We start from the raw sequence: 21,146 nt of genomic DNA, 5'->3' as shown, positions 1-21,146 counted from the left end.
TATATAGCGTTATAATCATTAGATTAATAACAATAAAAAAGAAAAAATAATTTTGAGTTTTTTAAGGCCTAGATCTTAAAATTCACCAAATGGACGATCAAGATTCATTATTGGAGGGTACTAATTTTGAACATATCTAAGCTACAAATTGAAATTTTTTTCTCGTAGGATTGATTATGAAGAAAATGTGTGTAAAAATTTGGGGTCATACAAATGCCAAAACACATAGTTTTCTTGGCGTGTGGTTGCCTTATACTACTATACAGCTGTTGCATGAAATCATTCTCCCTATTTAGAATGGAAAAGTGTATTGTGTATGGGGAGATTATTCTTCAATTTTTTAAAATTATATATATATATATATCCTCGTGTTGGAGATTATATATGCCAAAAATATTAGATTCAAAATCCATATAAAAAATAGAGGAGAGGATACATATCTACATATGAGTCAGCGGACTCATATAAACCATATCCATTTAAAAATCCTTATGACGTAGTATTCCAACTTTCTCGCTAGAGCACAAGAAAGGGCAATCAGGTCCCCACCCACTAGGGCGTACCCAAAGAATCCACTAGTGATCTTATGGTATTTTTCACGAGACAAATACTTTTTTGGTATTTTTATGCATGATATACGGTTTTCTAGAGTGTTCTAATCCTTTACAAAATTTTCTTCCATGAGTTTTTTCTTCTTTATTTTTCATGTGCCTTTTATTTTTTTTGAATTTGCCTTTAAGAACTTCAAGATTTCGCAGGGGTTCTTCTAAATTTATTCAATATCGGTACTCAACAACCACATATTGAAAAGCTCCACGTTACCTCCCCTCCTCTCAAACTATCATGCTGTTGTTACACCCACCTACGTTCTCACATGTTTTCTTAATCCAATACAAATGGAGTCCCATCTTATTCTCAATTCGACTACCCCTACCATAAAATTATGCAAATAATAACGATAACTATGAAATTTAGGAAGGGGGCTAGATCGTAGTGGTAGCACTCCCATATCTAATTATCATGTTGTGGTTTTTAATCTTGCTGACATCACCTACTGACACTTTTAAAAAAGCTAACTCTCTAATCTATCTGAAAAATTCATCACAAAATTACCCAAAATGAAAAAGAAAATGAAATTTAAACACATGCAAACATCAATATTAGAAGTTCTTCGCAAATCACAACTATATACTAGAGCTTTTGCTGACTTCTTGCCAATCATTAGCAATATTTCTAGTATTTTTTGGTTTTCATTTAGGAATTAATTCATTTATTTCGTGTTCGTGTGAAGAATTAATCCATTTATTTCATGTTCCTCTGAACAAACAACTAAGAGTTCCATAGAAATAGAAGCCTTTAGAACGAGTCCAAAAGACACCGAGTGCGTACCGGTGATGCTGATATGCGTATATGCCGCCATGTCCCGGTGGACCCTACGGACAATGATAAAGCAGTGGGTCCTTCTCCTTCCCACTCTCTCTCTATATGGCAAATCGCGAATATGGTACGTGGGCCAGTGGGGGACCAGCCAGGTTGAGCGGGCCACAGTGGACTGCCGTAGCATGTTCTCATGGGATCATATTGTATACTTGGCAGAAGAGATATTTTTAAAGAAAATTATTGAAATATTTTGGATCTATTTGAGAGTGATTAAATCATTATTTTAAATTTGTAATATTTAAACACTTAGTTTTAACCATCCAAAAAGTAGGCATCCATCTTATTTGTTTATTTATTTATTTTGGGAGATTGGTTATGGTTTGAAGAAGTTACATTTTTGAATCTTTAATCCTAAAAGCACTCTTTAGGATGGGTTTCACGATTTATTTTCTCTTTGGTTGGGGTCCAGGTAACATCCCTCAATTTTTAGGGTCCAAAAAATACTCCTAAGCTAGGTATTGAGAAGGAATGGATGGAATAATTGCTCCCTCGGGAGCATAGAATCTTTCGATCATTTCCTTTGTCACTTGTTCATGGTGCTCCTGCTTTATCATGCCACGATTGAAGTATGACAGTCATGGCCTACAGCCTTACTTCTGTCCAAACGTCTGATAACCCTCATTTTCTCTTGAATGCCCACAGTACTCACTCATTCTCTCTCTCTTAAAGTTATTCGCACCTAGGACGGGTGGATGCAACACAGACCACCCTTTTTTTTAACGGCACGACTTCGATATAACCAGATTATTTACATTTTTTTATACGAGGACATAGCTATTAATTACTGCCGGATGTAAAATTTGGTGGTTGAAGATGTATAATTAAGGTGCATTTCTTAAATCCTTCGAAAAAAGTTGTTGGCATTGGAAAAAATTTAAGTGCTCATCTCGATATCGAGATGTATAGATATGGAAGAAAAAAGAGATTTCAAGTCTTAAAAATAATAAATCTTGTAATACTTTATTTGGATTATCTATTTTCATACATTTATGATCTACTTGATTTAAACCAGTTTTGTAGTTTAGAATTTTATAATGAGGGATAAAAATAGATTCTTGTACCAACTTAAGAATTTTCGATACCAAAATTACATCCTATGATAAAGTCTTGACGTGCACCTTGTGCAACTACATCCTTGGCAAAAATGAAGAAGAACAAAGTGAGGTGTCCATGAAAAGTTGAAAAAGGGTTGCGGTGGTAGCAACTCTGTATTTTAATTACACGTTGTGTCTTTTATTCCCACATACGCCTTGAAAACCCTAGAACCATTTCAAAAATAGTAGGGACAATGATCTTGGCTTCGTTTTAGAGTCTTTTTCGTTTTGGTGAGAAAAATGAAGCAATTCGATATTTCGGCTGATTCGAGGAAAATCTTTGTATTTTGTTTTTTTTGAATTTATAAAAATAAATTTAAATATTTATAGATAAAAATAATAAAAAATTTAAATAAAAATGTAATTTTTTTTAAAATTAAATAAATATTTTTACATAGAGCTTTCTTTGCTTAGATCGAAAAAAGCAAAGCTTTGACTAAATTGATCCAAAAAAGACCAGAATTTGACTACAACGACTCGAATCATACCGAAGTAGCGGCCCCATGCTTCGCTTCGATGTGGTTTAAACCTAAAAAGACAATGGTAGGACCTTTATTCCGATTACAAAAAAAAAAAAAAAAAAAAAATTCATGAAAAGTTAATTGTGATGGGTAGCAACTACCGGTAATTTTGAAAGATTTGGGTATTTTGGGTCATTTGGCTTTGTTGAGGAGAGAAGGTAAGGTCCTGCAAAAAATCGAAGTTGGATCCTGACCGGCAAACCGGACGTACGGATCGTTGCAGACGAAAGGCACCGGATTAGAAACGTACACGTGTCAGTTATCGGAAGCTCGTATGTTTGCCTCAAAGCAGGTCGGGGTTGGTATGGCTATGGTTTCCTGGCGTCACACTCTCACTAAAAAAACCTACTCTCCCTTTCTCTCGAACTTAAACACACTTTCTCTCTCTCTCCCTCTACCCTAAAATCTTCTCTCTCAACGGTTTCTTTTCTTCTCCTGGTTGTTGTTGCTTACCATGAAGGCCTGAAAAAATGGTTCACTTTTTGCGGAGTTTGAAAAGGGAAAAATAGAGGAAGCAAATCTGATGGTTGTATTTGTAATAATTTTGATGATTTATCGTCCTTGAACCTTTTTTTTCTCTCAAACTCCAGAGACGCAGGTATTTATCTCTATCCTATTTATTTATTTATGCATTTGAAGATGCTGTGAGGGTTTTGCAGTCATAGAACTTGCTTGACGTCATTGATCCATCCATATTATGTAAATTTATTGGTTATAAATTTATTGATTAATCTGTTCTCGTGTATGCTACTTTCTCTTATTTTCTCTATTTTTAGTTTCTCATCTTTTGGATTTTTTTTTATTATGATCTGTGACAATGAGATGCTGTTATAAAAATTGATAAGCTCTGCATTGTTCGCTTTGTGCTTCTTGGCTGGATTCATTGTGATTGGATGCAATGTTTGTTACAGTAGCTGCTTTTTTTTTTTGTTATAAAAAAATATAGCATTTTTTCATCAAAATAGGGGCTTCAATCTTCCCCTCCGGAAAAGGGGAAAAGAAGAATGTGAGGATTCTTCTCAAGAAAGGAAAAGTAGAGAATGAGAATTAGAGTCTTTATCTATTTTCCGTTCTCTAAATGTTGAAATTTTTTCCTACTTCTGGAGATAGCAACTGTTTTGACATATGCCCAAGCCTTCTGTTTTCTCCTGAAACTTGGGGTTTTACAGTTCATATTTGATAGGAACAAATCGTTTAGCTGGTAGAACTTAGCAGCAATCAGATAGGGGGAATATGATGTGAGTTACGCTTTTGGGAAATTTGTAGCACACTTCAGTTAATGTCTGACTGTCATCTATCTTGTAGAAGATGATTGTTCTCAAATATACAGTTCATTGGTCGCTCTTTTCGCAATATAGGAAATAGCCAATCAAAGAAAGAAAAATGGTACAACACTAAAAGATTTGGACACAAGCGCTGTAAGTTTGGGCATGGTTTGTGAGTTTTCTTAATACGCCTTTTCTTTCGTTGGGAAAAGCACACATATATCTATTGTTTTAAGCGTTATTACAATTTCACTTAAAACTTTTCTGTTATTACTATTGTACCCATTTTATATCCGTTATTACAACATTTGCCAACAATTTTTTTAAAATGACCACATTTCCCTTTTCAGATTTTCAAGATATGAAATTTATTTTTGCATGAAAGTATGATTGAATTTTTTGGATTTTCAAAACCCGAAACATTATTTAGTTTTTGGATTTTTTCCTAAATAAAAAATCGACAAATGAAACTCAACCAATAAGATGTGTAAAATCACTCAACAAATATTTTATAACCTCAGCCAATAATAATAAAAAAAAAAAGTTAGCACAAACCTTTCAAATGTTATCTCAAATCCACAATTTTCTCTCGTCAAAAAATTGAGAATTCAATGTTTGCTCTTTTCAAAATTGCTAAGGTGCAAAATAGTTTATGGACATTGAAGGTCTGAAATGTTTTTTATTTTGGATCCTAAAGATCCGAAAATAGGGAAATTTTGGACTTTGAAGGTCCGAATTTATTTATTTATTTATGTTTACGAATCCTAAAGCTTAAAAAATAGAGCAATTTCAAACCTTGAAATTTTGAATTGTTTTTCTTATTTCAGATCTTGAAGATCCAAAAATAGGGCAATTTTGGAAAAAAATTGTAGGCCTCCTAAGAATGGGTATACATGTAATATCCAAAATTTTGAATGCAATAAGTGAAAATTTTAGGTAAAATTGTAAATAATGCTTAAAATAATAGAAATATGTGTAATTTTCCCTTTTTTTTAAACTGACTTTGTTAAATAAAAAAGAAAGATTACAAACCCATAAGGTGTGGTAAAAATGGCCACCCACAAAATAGGTCCTCAGAATACATGGGGGAGAAGAAGTATGTAAAAAGGAAAATAACATAAAGATAAAAAGGCTGTAGCTGAGGAAAGTAGCAATAAAGGGGAGTGAAAAAACAAAAGGAAAGTGATAGAGGAGAAGGGCAATAGAAAAGAGAAGTGGAGAGAGTCCAGAGAAGAGAAAATAAGCCCAAAAAAGACAAATGTAGATAGTAGAGTCTGTCGCTAAACTCCGAGAGGTCGGAGATGCTTAGTAGTGAGATCTGTCTCATTGAACTTCGAGTGGTCGAAGATACCCAGTTGCGAGATCTAAGGAAAAGCGAGCTTTCGTGGTCGTAATGGATGAGAATATAGGCTGAGACCCTCTTATAGCCTTCCTTTTCAAGAAGGCATCCGTTGGAGACAATTTGCAGGAAAAGGAATGGAGAGGGGAAGAGTGAGAGGGGTAGGCCGGTGAGCAAGCAGAAATGGAGAAAAATCAAGCGTGAAGGAAGGGCTCTAACTAAAAAAGAGAGAAACAACAAGTAAAGATAGAGCTTAGAGAGCATAAGTGGGGAGGAGTGGTAGCGCAGAGGGACCAGAGAGAAAGAAGAAGATAAGATGGGGTAGCCTACACAGAAGTCAGGCCTAGGGACAAGATATCAGAGGCCTTCATGATATGCACCGCCCAAGGTGACTCACTAGAGCATAGGTTCTATATCCCTAATTTCAGGTTCCACGGGGGCCTATCTGATAAGTGTAGGAAACTCATGGGGTAACTTAACAAGATATAAGGATCGAGCAAAGAGAGATGACAAATAATGGAAGGGGGAGAAGGGGTAGAGTAGAGACCAGAGAGAAAGAAAGAGAGGAGGGATGGAGCCAAGAGACTTGGGATAGAATAGGGGGGGAGGGGGGGGGGGTGAGAGAGAGAGAATGTCCATTCCAACATATTCATATTCGACTTTTCTACTCTCTCTTTTCTTTTTTTCCTTTTTGTTCTTTTTTTCTTCTTCTTCTTCTTCTTTTTTTTGTTCTTTTCTTGTTCTGTCTTTTTTTTGGACTACCTAAGACAGGGGAGCGAGAAGAGAGATATACGAAGCATAGAGAAAAGGAGAGAGGAGAGGAAGAGGGTTTGCTAAGAGAGGGGCTAGGGGTATGTAACGTACTTGTTGTGAGAACAAGAGACTAGGGATGATGTTGCGAGCTCTTTCGTTAGCAAGGCCATGAGCTTCTAATTTGACCCCCCTAATGAAGGATGTGAAGCTCACATGCAACAGGTTTCTGTGGCAAGAACTCCAGTGAGGATAATGTGCTTCGGGCTCCTCCCTTAGCAAGGCCATCCGCCAGAGTTGGCACTTATAAGGATGAGTGAAAGTCACTAGCAGTAGATCTTTGCAAATGAGGGTGATGAGTTCAAATATAGACACACCAATCGCCAAGGACGTTGTACTAGATTCGCAGCCTATGATATGTCATTTCTTGAGTCACACTCCACTTAAAATGCCGAAAAATGGCAATGACTATAACAAATCTTCTTAAGACCTTCTAATAAAGTGAGAGCCTGTGCCATGTTTGAGTTTGATATTCCAAGTGGCCTCAAGAACAGGAGGAAAATACCATTGGAGTCTGCAAGGGAATCCCCATAACCTGATGGACCTGGGTTACGAAAAGAGACTCCATTTGTGTTGAGTTTAATAACTCCCGGAGGTGGGGGATGCCTCGAACTCCTAATCGAGGTGGACATAGAGGTTAGGGAGTAGGGGGTGACAATGGGCAGGTCTTGCTGAACCCGGACCTGGACCCAGACCTGAATAGTATTCGGGTCTGGGTTTTGGACCTGGACCCAACATAGTGTTTCAAAAAGCGCTAGGTGGGTCCTAGGCATCCTGGGGGTTCTAGGCCGCCCAGAGCCTAGGCGGGCGCCCACAACCTATGCGACCCAGTAAAAAGAAAACTTGCATCTTATGCCCCTTTTTGTATTCTTTTCACAACACTTGCATCTTATGCAATTTTTATTCGAAGGATTCGAGTTGTAGCCATATTTCCAACCCGGATCACCACTTCGATTAGATCCCGAAGGTGAGATCTCAAAATAATACAACTTATACAAGCAATAAAAAAAATTCACTAACTTTGATTGCTCGATCTCTAAATTTCCACTTCTAAGATGTTTTTAAGGACTCAAAGTCTTTTAAAAAACCCTCTAATAGATTTATAAAACATCCAAAATTAAATCTAATATCAATGGGTGATACTTAAATCAGTTTCTCATAACTTTGAGAAACCATTCAATCCTATGGAAATCACCAAAAACTAGTTTTTGGGGTTTTTCTTTCTCTAAAATAGGCTCTAATGGGTTTTAGGTTTCAAATGAACCTAAAACGTACAATTTTACCCTTTTAGTATTAAAAAAAAAGGACAAACAATGCCCTCAACGAGTGGCTTTTCCATTTCTTGGTGAGGCGCAGGCCCTGGGTGGCCGCCCAGAGCTAGGCACTGGGCGCCCAGGGATTTTCGCCTAGGCCTGGGCAATGCGCATAGGCCTTCTAGATGGCCTCGGCGGCCGCCTAGCTGAGCGGTCTGCTTTTTCAATCATTGACCCGACCCATTGGGTCTCTGGTTTACTTGTCGGGTACCAGGTCTAGTCAGGTCCATTGCCACCGTATGACTATGAGCTTTCTTTTTTTTTTTCATCATGTACTCATATTATTGGCAACAAGGTCACAATTACCCGCCATTAGATTTCAAGTTGTTTGATTTGTCATTTGATAGCTAAAGATGAATCAATACGATCCTAAATACACCTAAAGGAACAGGACTTAAAATAAAGTAGTTTATCTCCAATGGTTTACAGGTACGGTTCGGGTACGATTGGGTTTTGTTGGACCCGGACTTGGACCCAAATAGTGTTTGGGTCCAGGTTTAGGACCCAGACCCGATGAGATTGAGACCCATACCCAAACTTGAGGTCGGGTCTACACGTCGGGTCTTGGGTTTGGTCGGGTCCATTGCTACCCCTAATAGGGAGAGAAGGCTATGTCAGCTAACACGGTGTTGAGAAATGGGAATATGGGCAAAGGCAAGGAGGCTGCTAGCCCAAAAGGAAACAAGAGAGATAACAGAGTCCAAGAACGAGGATGAAGGTCTAGCAATACCTCCGAAAGTTCGAGCCATTTCTTTCTAACCAAACCAACGATAAAAGGGCTGTGATAGCAATGTGCCACAGTTTTCTTCCATTCTTTGGGAAGGGAGGGGACAAGAAGACTAAGAAGAAGTTCGTTACAGATTTAGGGGTTACCCATTGGATACCAAAGAGTTTTAAAAATGATGACAACAAGGAAAAAGAGGAGTAGTGGATAAAGACGTTGGGAATGGACTCTTCTTCTTAGTATCAAAGAATACAACTGTTGGGTAGGGAGATACCTCGCCTCTGAAGCTGGTCAACGGTTAACACTTTACTCTGGAGCAGAATCCATAGAAATCCCTGGACTTTATGAGGGACAGGGAGGGACCACACTTTATTAAGTACGAGGAAAGGCAGGTTAGGAAGGAGAGAGGAGTAGAAGGAAGCTACCATGAAGCAGACTGAGGGGTCAGGAAACCAAACAAGAGTCTTGTTTGACTAGAAGAGATAAGATAGGGGTCAAGAGTTGAAAGAGAGAATTAAGTGAGGATACTTCAGTGTCATTGAGATTTCTTCTGAAGATCGGGATCCAAGACAAAAATGAGCCAAAGCGATGCACATAGTGAGTTATAAGGGCATCTTGGTCGGCGGCTAAGAGAAAGAGGGTAGGGCAAAGAAGGTCTAGAGTATGAGAACGAACCCCTAAGTCTTTTCAAAGTATGATTCTATGGCCATTCCTTAACTTGAATCTTTGGTGAAAGCCGTGAAGGCACATTTGGTAGAGGAAATGGACTTCCAAGCCCCAGAGGCTCTAAAGAGGGGGCTCTGAGGCATCCACTCGTTGTCCTCAAGACCATATTTAGCACGGATTATGTCCTTCCAGAGAAGGGGGTAGGGGGAGGTGAATCTCCATGACCATTTCCCTATGAAGGCTGCGTTGTCTTGAGCCTCTTAATACCTAGGCCACCACACTTCTTAGGGGTGTGGCACTTCTCCCAGGAGATGAGATAGAATTTATGGTCCTCTGTGGTACTGCTCCAGAGGAAATTCCTCATGAGTTTCTCAAGATGTTGTGCACAGAGAGAGGGGATTTGGAATAGAGACATTTGGTAGATGGGGATGTTAGCAATGGTAGATTTGATGAGAGTTATTCTACCCCCCAAGGAGAGAAATCTGCCCTTACCATTGGCAAATTTCCAAGTAAATTTTTTCTAAGGGATTGTCCCAAAGTTGCTTTTTGGGTTTTACGAGGCAAAGAGGGGGGCCCAAATATTTGGAAGGAAGAGAGTCTGTGCTACAACCAAGGTGTTGAGCAAGGGATAAAGTATCAGTCTCAAGGAGCCTCACTCCCATCATTTTTGTTTTCGACATATTAACTTTCATCCCTAAAGTGACCGCGAACCACCTAAGGAACAACCAAAGGTTATCCAGTTGAGCTGGGTCAGCATCGCGGAAAATCAGTGTGTCATCTGCATAAAGGAGGCCTGAAACTACCAGACCATTGTAGGAAGTTTGGAAACCTCAGAGGATGCCCCTATCAGAGAGCTTAGAGAGAGATTTGGAAAGTGATGGTAAAAAGAAAAGGGGAGAGCGGGGCCCCCTGCCATAAGCCTCAAGAGGCAGGGAAGAAACCGACTGGGGAACCATTGACAACGATAGAGAAATGAGGGTTGGAGATGCAAGCCTTGATCCCGGATCTCCACCTGAAGCCAAAACCCATACACAATTGTAGGTCGTCAAGTAGGTACCAATCGACTCTATCACAAGCCTTTTCCCAATCAAGCTTATTAACAAGGCCCTAAACCGTCGAATTGAATATGGAGTAAATGGCTTCATGGGTAGAGAAGGCACTGCCAAGAATTTGCCTAGTAGCAACAAAAGTGGATTGAGTGGGGGAGATGATAGAATGGAGGACAACTTGAAGGCGAGTTGCTAGAACTTCAACAATAATTTTGTAAGAAGAGTTAAGGAGGCTGATAGGGCAGAAGTCTCTCAACTTTTCGGCCCCTTCTATCTTGGGGATTTGCAATGAAAGTACAATTAAAGGCGAAATTGAGGCGACTCTTATGAAAAAATTCATTAAAAAAGGCTAGAAGGTTTGGTGTCAAAGTGTCCTAGGAAAATGGCAATGGGTAAACCATCGGGACCAGGTGCTTTGTTCCTGCGTAGGTCGAGGACGGCCCTGTGAATTTCTTCCTCCGAAAATGGTCTTTCCAACCGGACCGCATCATTAAGGGATAAGGAGGAAAAGGAGAGGTCACCCAGGGAAGGCTTAGGCCTAGTGGGTATCGAGAAAGGTTTTTGAAAAATCTGATTATGATCCTATGAACCTGCTCAGGATGAGAGAAGGTATAGTCATCAACAGATATTTGGGTAATTGCATGGCCTCTTCTTTTGCCATTACTGGTTTTATGAAAGAAGGCAGTATTTTTGTCCCTTGCCTTGAGCCATTTGATTTTTGCCCTTTGATACCCAAAGGACTCTTCCTTTTTCTGGGAGTTGCAGAAGATTATATGTGGTTGAGGATCTGTCCGCGAATTCTTGGTTTGAAAGAGGCCTGGTTTCCCCCAGGGTGTCTAGGGAGTGAATAAGAGTGTTGTATTCTAGGATTTGTTCCTTAAGTTGTCAAGGATGTTCTGGCTCCACTGTTTGATGGAACCCTTCAAAAGCTACAATTTTTTGGATTATCTGAAGCTGGCCCATCCATCGACCGAGGAGGTACAACAGCTTCTGAAGTATTGGGGGAAAGAAGGTTCATCAAACTAAAACAATTCAAATCTAAAAGGCCTATAAACTTGCAGGATGGGATTAATATCCAGGAGGATAGATTTGTGATCAGAAGTAATTTTAAGAAGGACAATAGGGCAAGGTCCAGGGAAACTAGAATCCTAGGAGTTGGAGACGAGGAGCCTGTCAATTTTGGTCATGACAGGAGAGGCAGCATGGTTAGACCAAGTGAAGGAAGCCCCTAAGAGAGGAATGTTCAGAAGGGGCACACTATCAACGAAATTAGAGAAGGCTCTCATCGATGCAGTAATGCTATCGCCCGAATTCTTCGCATGAACCCATCTAACCATGTTAAAATCAACCCCTAGAAGCCAAGGAACTTCAGTAGAGGGCTTTTCGGCATGAGCTCTGGCCAGAGCGTCTAGCGAGCATAAGGACAATTGGGGCCATAGACCAGGGAAGCGTTGAAAGTAAAATTGTCTGAGATTCTTCGAAAAGGACATTGATGAAAAAATCTCTGATGGAAGAAGAGACAATGTGAAGAATAGTAGGATTCCATAGGACCCAAATGCCCTTAGAGGCCCCCAGGGAGTCTTTAGCAACCTAGGTGCATGGCCTCCTTCCCCAAGTGTCCCTAATTAAGGTTAAATTTGGGGCTGGGATCTTGGTTTCGAAAAGACCTATAATTTCTGGGTAATGAGAGGAAGCAATGGAACGGACCGCACTACGCTTGGTATGACTACCAAGACCCCTAATTTTCCAACATAGGAACTTCATTTAGGAGAGTGGGGGTGTAGGGATAGCTTTCTTCTAGACCTATGCTTCTTAGGATTCAAAGTTAAAGAAGCGAGGAGAGGTACCTGTCTAAAGGATGATGCAGGGGAATTGTAATTGACATCAGAATGTAAATTAGCTAATACTCTTAAGCCTTTAGGTTTTTTCAGAGAGGCGCTGACCTGAGCGGCACCGGCATCTTGTCTGACCTAGTCAACGATGTTGGCAATGTTGCCATCGAAAACCAGTCCCATGGTCTGAATCATGTTTCCCATGTTAGGCTTCCCTCTGTCTATGCTTTCTAATTCCTGATTGTCCACCGCGACTGGATATCAGAGTCAAAGTCCTCATGAGGAGGCTGCTAAATCAGTTGTGTAGGTGGGATGGAAGGGGGGATAGGATCTGAGGGCAGAGGGGGAAGGCAATGTCGAGTTGGGCATGCTGTCTGAAGAGTCAGTGGGGATCATCTGGAAAGGGATGGATGTTAGGAAAGGGGGGGGAGGAGGCAGAGAATGGATTGTGGTTGGGAATGGGAAAAAGGAAGAGGAAGAGAAGAACTGATTAAGAGGAGGGATAAAGGAGGGTATCGTACCTTGAGAGGAATGGAAGGTGTAAAGAGCAAATCTCATTTCCAGCAAAAGGGGAATAAGGTTGTCCAAGTCCAAGTGATTTAAGCATGAACCAATGGGATTAGGAAGAGGAATGGCGAAGGAATTAGAGGGAATGGGAGTAGAAGGGGAGGTCTAAGAGAAAACAAAGAGTGGGAGCAGGGTGGAATGTGAGGCAGAGGGTGAGAGGGGAATCCAGCAAGTGCAAATAGGAGGGGGAGGGTACCGGTTGTACCAGGGGGGTGTAAGGAATGGGGTGAAGGGGGGTAGAGTAGCCCTGTGGTTTCCACCACCTATCAGGGAATACTGGGTGTTGTTTTTGTCGCCGAGGTATATTGGGGGATGAGGAGGAAGAGGGAGGGGGTTCTGGTCAAGTCATAATGGGAGGTAACCGATAGGAGAAAGGAAAAGGAAAAGTGGGGGAGACAGGGGTGGACTGAATAACGAGAAAAAGCAAAAGAAGAAGAAGAAAGAGAAGTGGAATGGTCCTGAGGAGGGACCAAAGAAGGGATGGGAGGGACGTAGGGGATAGGGTGTGTAAAGGACGCCAATTCCTAGAGGTATGATGGGGGCAGGGGAGGAAGATGAGGCATCAAGGTGGGAGAGATTGGGGATTAGGGAGAGGAAGAGGCTGGATACGGGAGACATAGGGGTCGCCTCCAGATCTTGAGGAGGGAGAGAGGGAAGGTGGGGGGGGGGGGGGGGGGGGTTACCAGGTGTTACTGTTGTCAAAGAGAGGAGGAAAGATGAGAAGGGGGAATAATGGGGTGGGGTGTGGCCATTAATGAGGAGAGCATCGAGATAGAGCAGAGTGCCTCGGTTGTCATATAGATGCGAAAGCGTGTGGGACACACTGGTCATGAGAGGGAGGGCCGCATTAAATGCGAGCAATTGCACTGTGGTGGGGGCCAGCGCACACGACGTGCAGCTAATATCACCTTGGGGTGACGTGGCAGCTCTTGGGGGAAGGGAGTAAATGCGACATCAATAATACGAGGCTCAGGTGACAAGACGGATTGCTACTGAAGGAACTTGTCAACCACAATGGAGAGCATGGTGGACGTGATCGAGACTTGGGAAAGGGATGAGAGAACGACATTAAATTCGTCATAGGAAGAGTCATTGGTTGGCAGCTCGTGGGGGTTAGAAATGATAATGCACTCAGGTGACGTATTGGGGGTTGAGGAGGGGGAAATTAATGTGCCCAGGGAGATGGAATGGGAAAGCGGCGCCAGGTGGGCAGCAATAATGACGTTGTCATGGGGAAGGACAAGTGGCCAAGAGGATGGAGGCGGCTGGGATGGATCAAGAGGATTGATGGGTTGGGGTAGATGGGAAATTTCGGGTGGATCTCGGTGGGGTAGCATTACGAGGAAGTTCAGCTCTGGGCAATGCCTGTTGGTACTCAAGATCATGGTGGTCCTGAGTAGGGGAGCTGGGCAAGGCGCACGAAGAGGTGGGCCTAGGGGTGGCAATAGACCCGGACCGACCCGAGTCCCACCGGGTATACTAGACATGAGTCCGGGTTGGGTCCCACATTTGGACATTAGCAGGTCAGGTCCGGGTCCAAAACTTGGACCCGATCACTATTCAGGTCCGCGTTTGTTGGACCTAACCCATACCCGTAAACTGTTGGAAATAAAATACTTCAAGCCCTATTCATTTGGGTGTAATAAGGATCGTATACAATAAGAACTCGTAGTCATCTTTAGCAACTAAACGACAAATCAGACAACTTGAAATTTAATGGCAGGTGATTGTGATTTTGTTGCCAATAATATGATTATATGATAGTAAAAGAAAAGGCAAAAAAAATGAAGGTCATAGTGAGGATGGCAATGGACCTAACCAGACCTAGAACCCGACGAGTACTAGGTATGGGTTTGACTTTTGGACCCAACGGGTCGAGTCGAGTCCAAAACCTGGACCCGAATACTATTATGCTCTGGGTCAGAATCCAGTCGAACCCGACTGTTGCCACCCCTAGGTGGGCCTAGGGACGACACTAGGTTGTGCACGTTTCTTGTGGGTCACGGTAGTCCATCCATTGTGGTTTGGAGCAGCGTTTTCATGGTGACTTGGAGCTGCAGACCCCTGAATAGATATTTTGACCGGGAAATAAAAACCATTGAAGGAAGGTGGAGAGTGGAGGGAATTGAGTCTAGATTAAAAGATTCGACAAGTATAATGAGATAGCCTAAGGGGTGTGTGCCAAAAGATTTCCAATGGATTGAAATGAAACTTCGCAAGAATCCCAAATGGCCTTGAAGACCGATTGGGACCAGAGGTGAACCGGTATTGCTTGGACTAGCAGCCAAACCTTAGTCTTTTGCTCAGCGTCAAACGACTCATCCCAGTTTGTCAAGGACAATCAACCCTCTCTAAAAGAGAGACTAGTTTGTCCGACTTCGGAAGGGATGAGAACTCCCTCCGGCGAGGTGTTACGGTATCTACTATTGTACAGAGGCTTGAAGGAGTTTTGGTTAATCTTGAACATAGATTGGAGCCATCTAGTGATACCTTTGATATCATTTCTATAAGGTCAGAAGGATGTTGTAAAGGAGTTATGTAAAGACAAGAGTCGGTCTAGGATCTCACTGGATTTGGGAAGCTAGAATTGGGGTACACCATTAGAGAGACAAAAGTGAGGGGAGGAGGAAGAGGCAGGTACTTTCTCAGTTGGAACTGGAGCACTAGCTGAAGCAGGGGGGGAAGGATTGGCATTACCCGTGGCAACAATATCTGCATATGATTTTTCAGGTGCAACCTTAGGGGACGAGTAGTGGGAAGGACACTTGCAAGATTGATAAACTGGCGGTAAAATTGATAGAGGGGTAGAGGAGGAGTTTGGGTTGCTTTATGAAGGCTCCTATCTTGAGATCAAGCCTGGAAAATACCAATCACAGAGGGCTTCATTATGCTTTCTCATTGAGGTTATATAATTCCATACCGAATGAGTTGCAGTCAATGTTTTTCAATCGCATGAGGACTTCACTTCATTGGGGGTGTACAATATCAAGCTAAAAGCCTTCAAATCTGGATTGTGCAATTGCTATTCTACTTTGGTAGAATAGCCAAAAACTTGATCTACCTTCCTTTTTCTTCCTCATTTTGATGTCGTTTCTTGGCCTCTTGTTGGCTCTCTACTACAATTTTGCTGTCTTCTTCCAAAATGCTATGTAGGTGTTGAAATGCAAATATTGGAAACTCTTTAGAGTGACGGGATGGACCAGCGCTCCTCACGGAATGGAGCTAGGGCTTGCGCAGGGCTCTTCAGGGGATGGTTGTGGGTTTTCAAGGGCTTACGATGAATCAATCTCGAAGCACTGAGTTTTCAGCAGTGCTTTTCAATCCAGTTCTACTTATAGACCTCTTTCTTCTGCTCCCTCTGAGGCATGGGATGGACAGAGGGAAAATGGAGAGAGAGATGGAGGCGAGTGGTTGCAATGGCGAGAGAGAGAGAGGAGGTACGGTTCTTGATATGCTTATTTCTGAAAGAAATTGAATTCATGTTTGCCCCTTAGGTTTGAACCTTTTGTATGGGTTAGAAATGACACTCAAGTGTGTGTGTTTTAGGTTTCCAATTAAACTAAATTATCAGATTTCAATTCACTTTGGGCATCTGATCAAGTGAAACCTTTTGGTGGTTGTTTCCTTTCTCATAATTCTGTTCTCGAGTTCCTGGTTCACCCTAAAGTCTGCTCGAGGTGAAGTTTTATGGACTAGTTGATGCACAAGAGGCATGGGATATAAAGCACTTTGAGAAAGTTTATGGCATTACTCTTAGATGTTAAAGTTGGGATCCTTGTGAAAGTATGGCAGTGAGCAAAAGGGGAAAGCGTCTTAATTTTTAGTTCTGAATCGCATAAACCATCATTATTGGACAAATATATAATATTTGATGTTACACAAGTCATGGGACATTAATTGAGATACGGTCTGAATATGTTCATGGCATACATGTTCAAATTTGCAGTTAGCAAGTCTATTAGGATTGAAGCCAATCTGACCAGCCACAAAGCAATTCATGTGTTTTATGTGATTCACTTATGATCTGGATGACTCTTTGCCAAGCCATTCTATTTGATTGAATCAAAAGACACAAATGACTCCTTGTAGTATTTATTATCTATAAACAGTAAACTGGAACATGTGAGCATTTATGGCCTATGGGTGGATCAAATGGAAAAAAGCTCTGTGCATGCATAAAATATTTGTTTGAAAATTGAAATGCGTTACAATTCTTTTTTGTTTCCTTTTAATAATTAATTTAGGGGATCTTATTGACATTGTAAGATACAGGTCAATTGATATTGAAGAGTATCAACTATGCAGACTTTTCACAAGGTTAAGGGTGCAGAAGTTGTCTTAAGAGGCATATTTGGCATCACAAATTTCTAAAAAGCAGACATCTAAATTCTATTCATGCAGCATTATGCATTTGGTTGTTGTACTGTTTTGTATCTCATTCAGTTATGCTAGCATCCCCTTTTCCCAGTGGTATTTCTTTCACTTTTCTTTATGACATTGTTGGTAAATTGTATAAGCACAAGATACTCCACAAAAGTGAGTATGGTTTTTGTGTTTTGTGTGTTTCAGACTTAGAATAGGCGACTTTTTTATTTTTTGGGTAAGTCAGTGGGGGAGAAGGCCCCCTATCCATATGTCATTAATACTTAAAATTAAAAAAGATTTACAGCTCATTCCTTTACAACACTGGAATAGGGCACTTGTGACAAATCATGAAGTAATGCACGAGAAATAAAGTCCGGCGCCAAACAGTAGCTTGTAAACGAGATGTAGCCCTCTTCGCAAGTATATCAGCCAACATGTTGGCCTCACGAAAATGTGGGTGATGGACCACCCACAATTAGAAAGTCGTTGTCTACAGTTTGCTGTAATTGTATATAACTTCCAAAGAGGTCGACAACGTTCATGAATAACATTAACGGGTAAGGTTGAATCACTTTCAATCTGAAGAGGAAAACACTTTAACTTATCAGCTAGAATCAAACCTTCTTCAAGAGTAGAGAATTTCGCATAATTATTGGAAGCGATTCCAAAAGGATTTGAAAAAGCTGCAATAAAAGCACCATCACAGTCTCTGATTATGCCACCCCCACCTGCTCGACTTGGATTATACAAGGAACCCTATCAATGTTTAGCTTGAAGTGATCAGGGCTACAAAATGGCAACGCCGCCGGGATAGCAAACTGGTTCCTCTGTTGATGCCAAGTGAACTATAGATTATCAATGATCGTTTTTTCTGACACATGAAATATCCAGAACTTAGCATTAGCTAACTCCCAAACATGAGAAACGATTTGTCAAAGTAGTTGTTCCCTCCTAATTAATCTTGATTGAAAAACTCTTTGATTGCGCTCTACCCATAAAACTAGATAGTTGTGAAGAAAAAAGAAGTCAAAATATTGAAGAATCTATTGTATTTGAATATGAAAGATAACCAACTTCTCAACATAATAGGAATAGAAGAGCCAAAAATAAAACGCTTACCACATGGCCATGCAAGAGATCTCCATATAGCCTGCGAGAAATCGCAAAGGAACAGTAGATGACAGGTACTATCATCATTGTTTTTACAAAAAAGATGTACAGGAAGAACCATTACTATCCCATGCTGTTGTAGGAGAGAAATAGTGGGTAATCGATAGTGAAGGCCCAACCAAAAGAATCATTTTGTTTGGGGATGACATTTTGATGACTACAAAGTAAATTTATGAATTAATGAATTAATGTAAATGATATGAATTAAAAATACAGCAACAAAGAAAAAAGAAAAATTGGAAAAAGAATAAAGAAGATGAATGTTTAGAGGGAGAGGAAGAGGAGAAAGAAGAGATGGAAAGGAGAGAAGGTGACAAGAAGAGACAAAAGAGTCACGTGGAGAAGAGAAAGGAGAGGAGAGCCTTCGAGAGTTACCAGCTCTCACTCCCCTTTCATCCCTCTTCTAAATTATAAAAGTGTACAAAACTGCCCCTAAGTATAAGAAAGGACAAACAAGTCCCTAGGAACCTAAAAACGGTTGAAAGTGAGTCTACAAGTTTAAATATAGTTAAAAATTATTACAAGGGCAATGCTGTAATTTTTCTCTTTTAATTATACGAAATATATGACTAACCAGGGTCACGTCATTCTCATTTCCTCTTTCATTCGCATGGAACCTATTTCTCTCTCTCCTCTCTAACGCATCTCTCACTTTCCTTTGATTTATACCATCTGTCAATTGTTCTCCACTTTTGGTGGTGACTGTTTAATAGGAGATCTGCATATATCTTTCAACTTATATTTAAAGAAGTGAGAGTCGGGTGGTGAAATACTGGTCATATATCTGCTGCTTCAACAGTATGGCCAGTCAATGAAAGAAAGTTCCCTAAAAAAGGTTATTTTTTGCGGATTGAAGGTTACATAATATTTTCTTTGTGAAAGAAGTGATTTTCTAGGGTACGCTCTTGGACGTGATTTTTCCTATGAAGGATATAAATGTTTTTAGACAACTACGGAAAAGGTAAAAGAAAAGGAAAACTTAGGGTTTCTTTGACCTAGTAAGAGAAAGAAAACTTAAGAGTTTTCATGACCCATTGATTAAAAGGAGAATATTAGGGTTTCGTGACCCATTGATTAAGTTTTTTTTGTTTTCTTATGAGGGAGTTGAAAGATATCTATGATTGTATCCAGATTTCAGCAACACTGTGATTTGCTTTTTCTTGTGCATCAAGTTTGGAGTATTCTGGACACCAAATCACTACAGTGAAATTTGATGGCAAAAACTATTTGGAATGGGCCAGATCTGCTAGGTTATTTCATGGAGACGGGAATAAGTTGGTTGTATTGATGGTCATATGGTGAAACTAGATGTAAAGGAGCCTACTTATGCTTATTGGGAACGTGATGAGATGAATGTTATGAACTAGATATTAAACTCTATGTAACCAAATTTGAGTTGCATATTGATGTATTGTCAGACTTCGAAGGAGTTATGAGATTTGCACTAGCTGAGGCAATTCACAAAAGAAGAATATGGCAAAAATATGAGTTGGAATAACAAATTAGCAATTTTAAACAAAGCAATTTATCAGTGGCTGATTACTATGCCATGTTACAGGGTCTCTAGGATGAGCTGACTCACTACCAGCCCATAAACTACTTCCATGGTGCAAAAGAGTATGGAGAAATGGTGGAAACAAAATAAGATATTTGATCTTTTAAGGGGCCTTAATCCCAAACGATCAGCTTTAAGTTCCAACTCATTCAATAATCGTGGTGGTGGTCGAGGTGGAGGACATAGTGGTGGCCACAGGGGTTTTACAGGTGTGATGAGAAAAATAAGTTAAAATGTACTCATTGTGGGAAATCTCTGCACACTAAGGGGACATGTAGGGATTTCATTGGACATCCTAAACGGAATACATCTAGAGCTTATGCTTGAGTGACTAATAAGGTGACTGCCATGCCTCTACAACAAGATGATACTAGTCATACACCTCATGACTTCATTCCTTCTTTACTTGAGGATGGTTTTGTGACTATTTCTAAGTGAGAGCTTCTTGATCTCAAGCAGCATGCCTCCACCCATGATATGGAGCCCTCTTCTTCCTCCAAGTCCCATCTTGCTTATCAATTATATCTCCATTCGCACACCATGTTTCCATTACTCCACAAATTCCATGGATTATTGATTCAGGAGCTACTGAATATATAATCGGTATTTCTAATAACTTTGTATGTATACTGCCCTATTCAAACCATAATTGTTGGAAATGCTTGAGATTTCGAATCAATATAGGAATCAGAATCGTGGATTCACTGGTTGTTTTAAGATTTTGATTGTTGGAATCGCTGTCCGTACAGGTGAATTACGGGAAACGAGATTCCTACTTTATGGCAATCAAGATTCCTACCTCTTTTGAATAGAGAACCAACCCAATTGGAATTGGGATTCATACCATTTGGAGTCACATTTCAACCCAACTGGAATTGAGATTCATAGCATTTTGGAATCGAGTTTCAACCCAACTGGAATCGAGATTCATAGCATTTTGGAATCGAGTTTCAAACCTACTGGAATCGAGATCTATAGCATTTTGGAATCGAGTTTCAACCCACTTGGAATCAAGATTCCTACCTTTATGAGATCGAGTTTCAACCCAATTGGAATCGAGATTCCTACATCTGTGAGATCGAACACTCAACTTAAAACTGCAATAAAAATCAACATGAAATGTGTTTCATAGGGAAAAAGGTTCGAGTTTCTAGAGTAAACTTATGCAAGATTTCTTTAGTATTAGAATCATCAGATTGAGTAAGCTTCGCCATGCTTTCCCTATTATTGGAATCAAGATCCTCAAAGGCCCTAAAGACTTGAACAAGGGTTCCCTTGGTATTGAAATCAATGTATTGAGCCTTGTACCATGGTATTGGAATCAAGGTCGAGGGGCCGCAATACTGGATTTGAGGTTTTTTAAGGTTCTGGTTTGAATAAAGGAAGAAGGAATACTTTATTTGTTAATAATGAAATTTAAGAAGCAAGATATTTAT

General features: G+C 40.4%; 1 protein-coding gene across 6 annotated transcripts in view; it reads left to right on the top strand.

Moving 5' to 3' along the window:
• The first annotated feature begins 3,345 nt into the window (after nucleotides 1–3,345).
• Nucleotides 3,346–21,146, top strand: part of LOC18424439 (uncharacterized protein At4g06598) — a 32,887-nt gene continuing 15,086 nt past the window's right edge. For all 6 annotated transcript variants that reach the window (XM_011630701.3, XM_088848024.1, XM_088848025.1 and 3 more), the window contains exon 1: nucleotides 3,346–3,653. The gene's annotated coding sequence lies outside the window, so the exon portion shown is untranslated. The remainder of the gene's footprint in view (nucleotides 3,654–21,146) is intronic.

This window comes from Amborella trichopoda, chromosome 9, assembly GCF_054954075.1.
Source record: "Amborella trichopoda isolate Santa Cruz 75 chromosome 9, AtrichopodaSantaCruz75HAP2 v2.0, whole genome shotgun sequence".
Classification (NCBI taxonomy): domain Eukaryota; kingdom Viridiplantae; phylum Streptophyta; class Magnoliopsida; order Amborellales; family Amborellaceae; genus Amborella; species Amborella trichopoda.
Note: the sequence above shows the minus strand (reverse complement) of the source record. Positions and strands in the feature narration are given on the sequence as shown.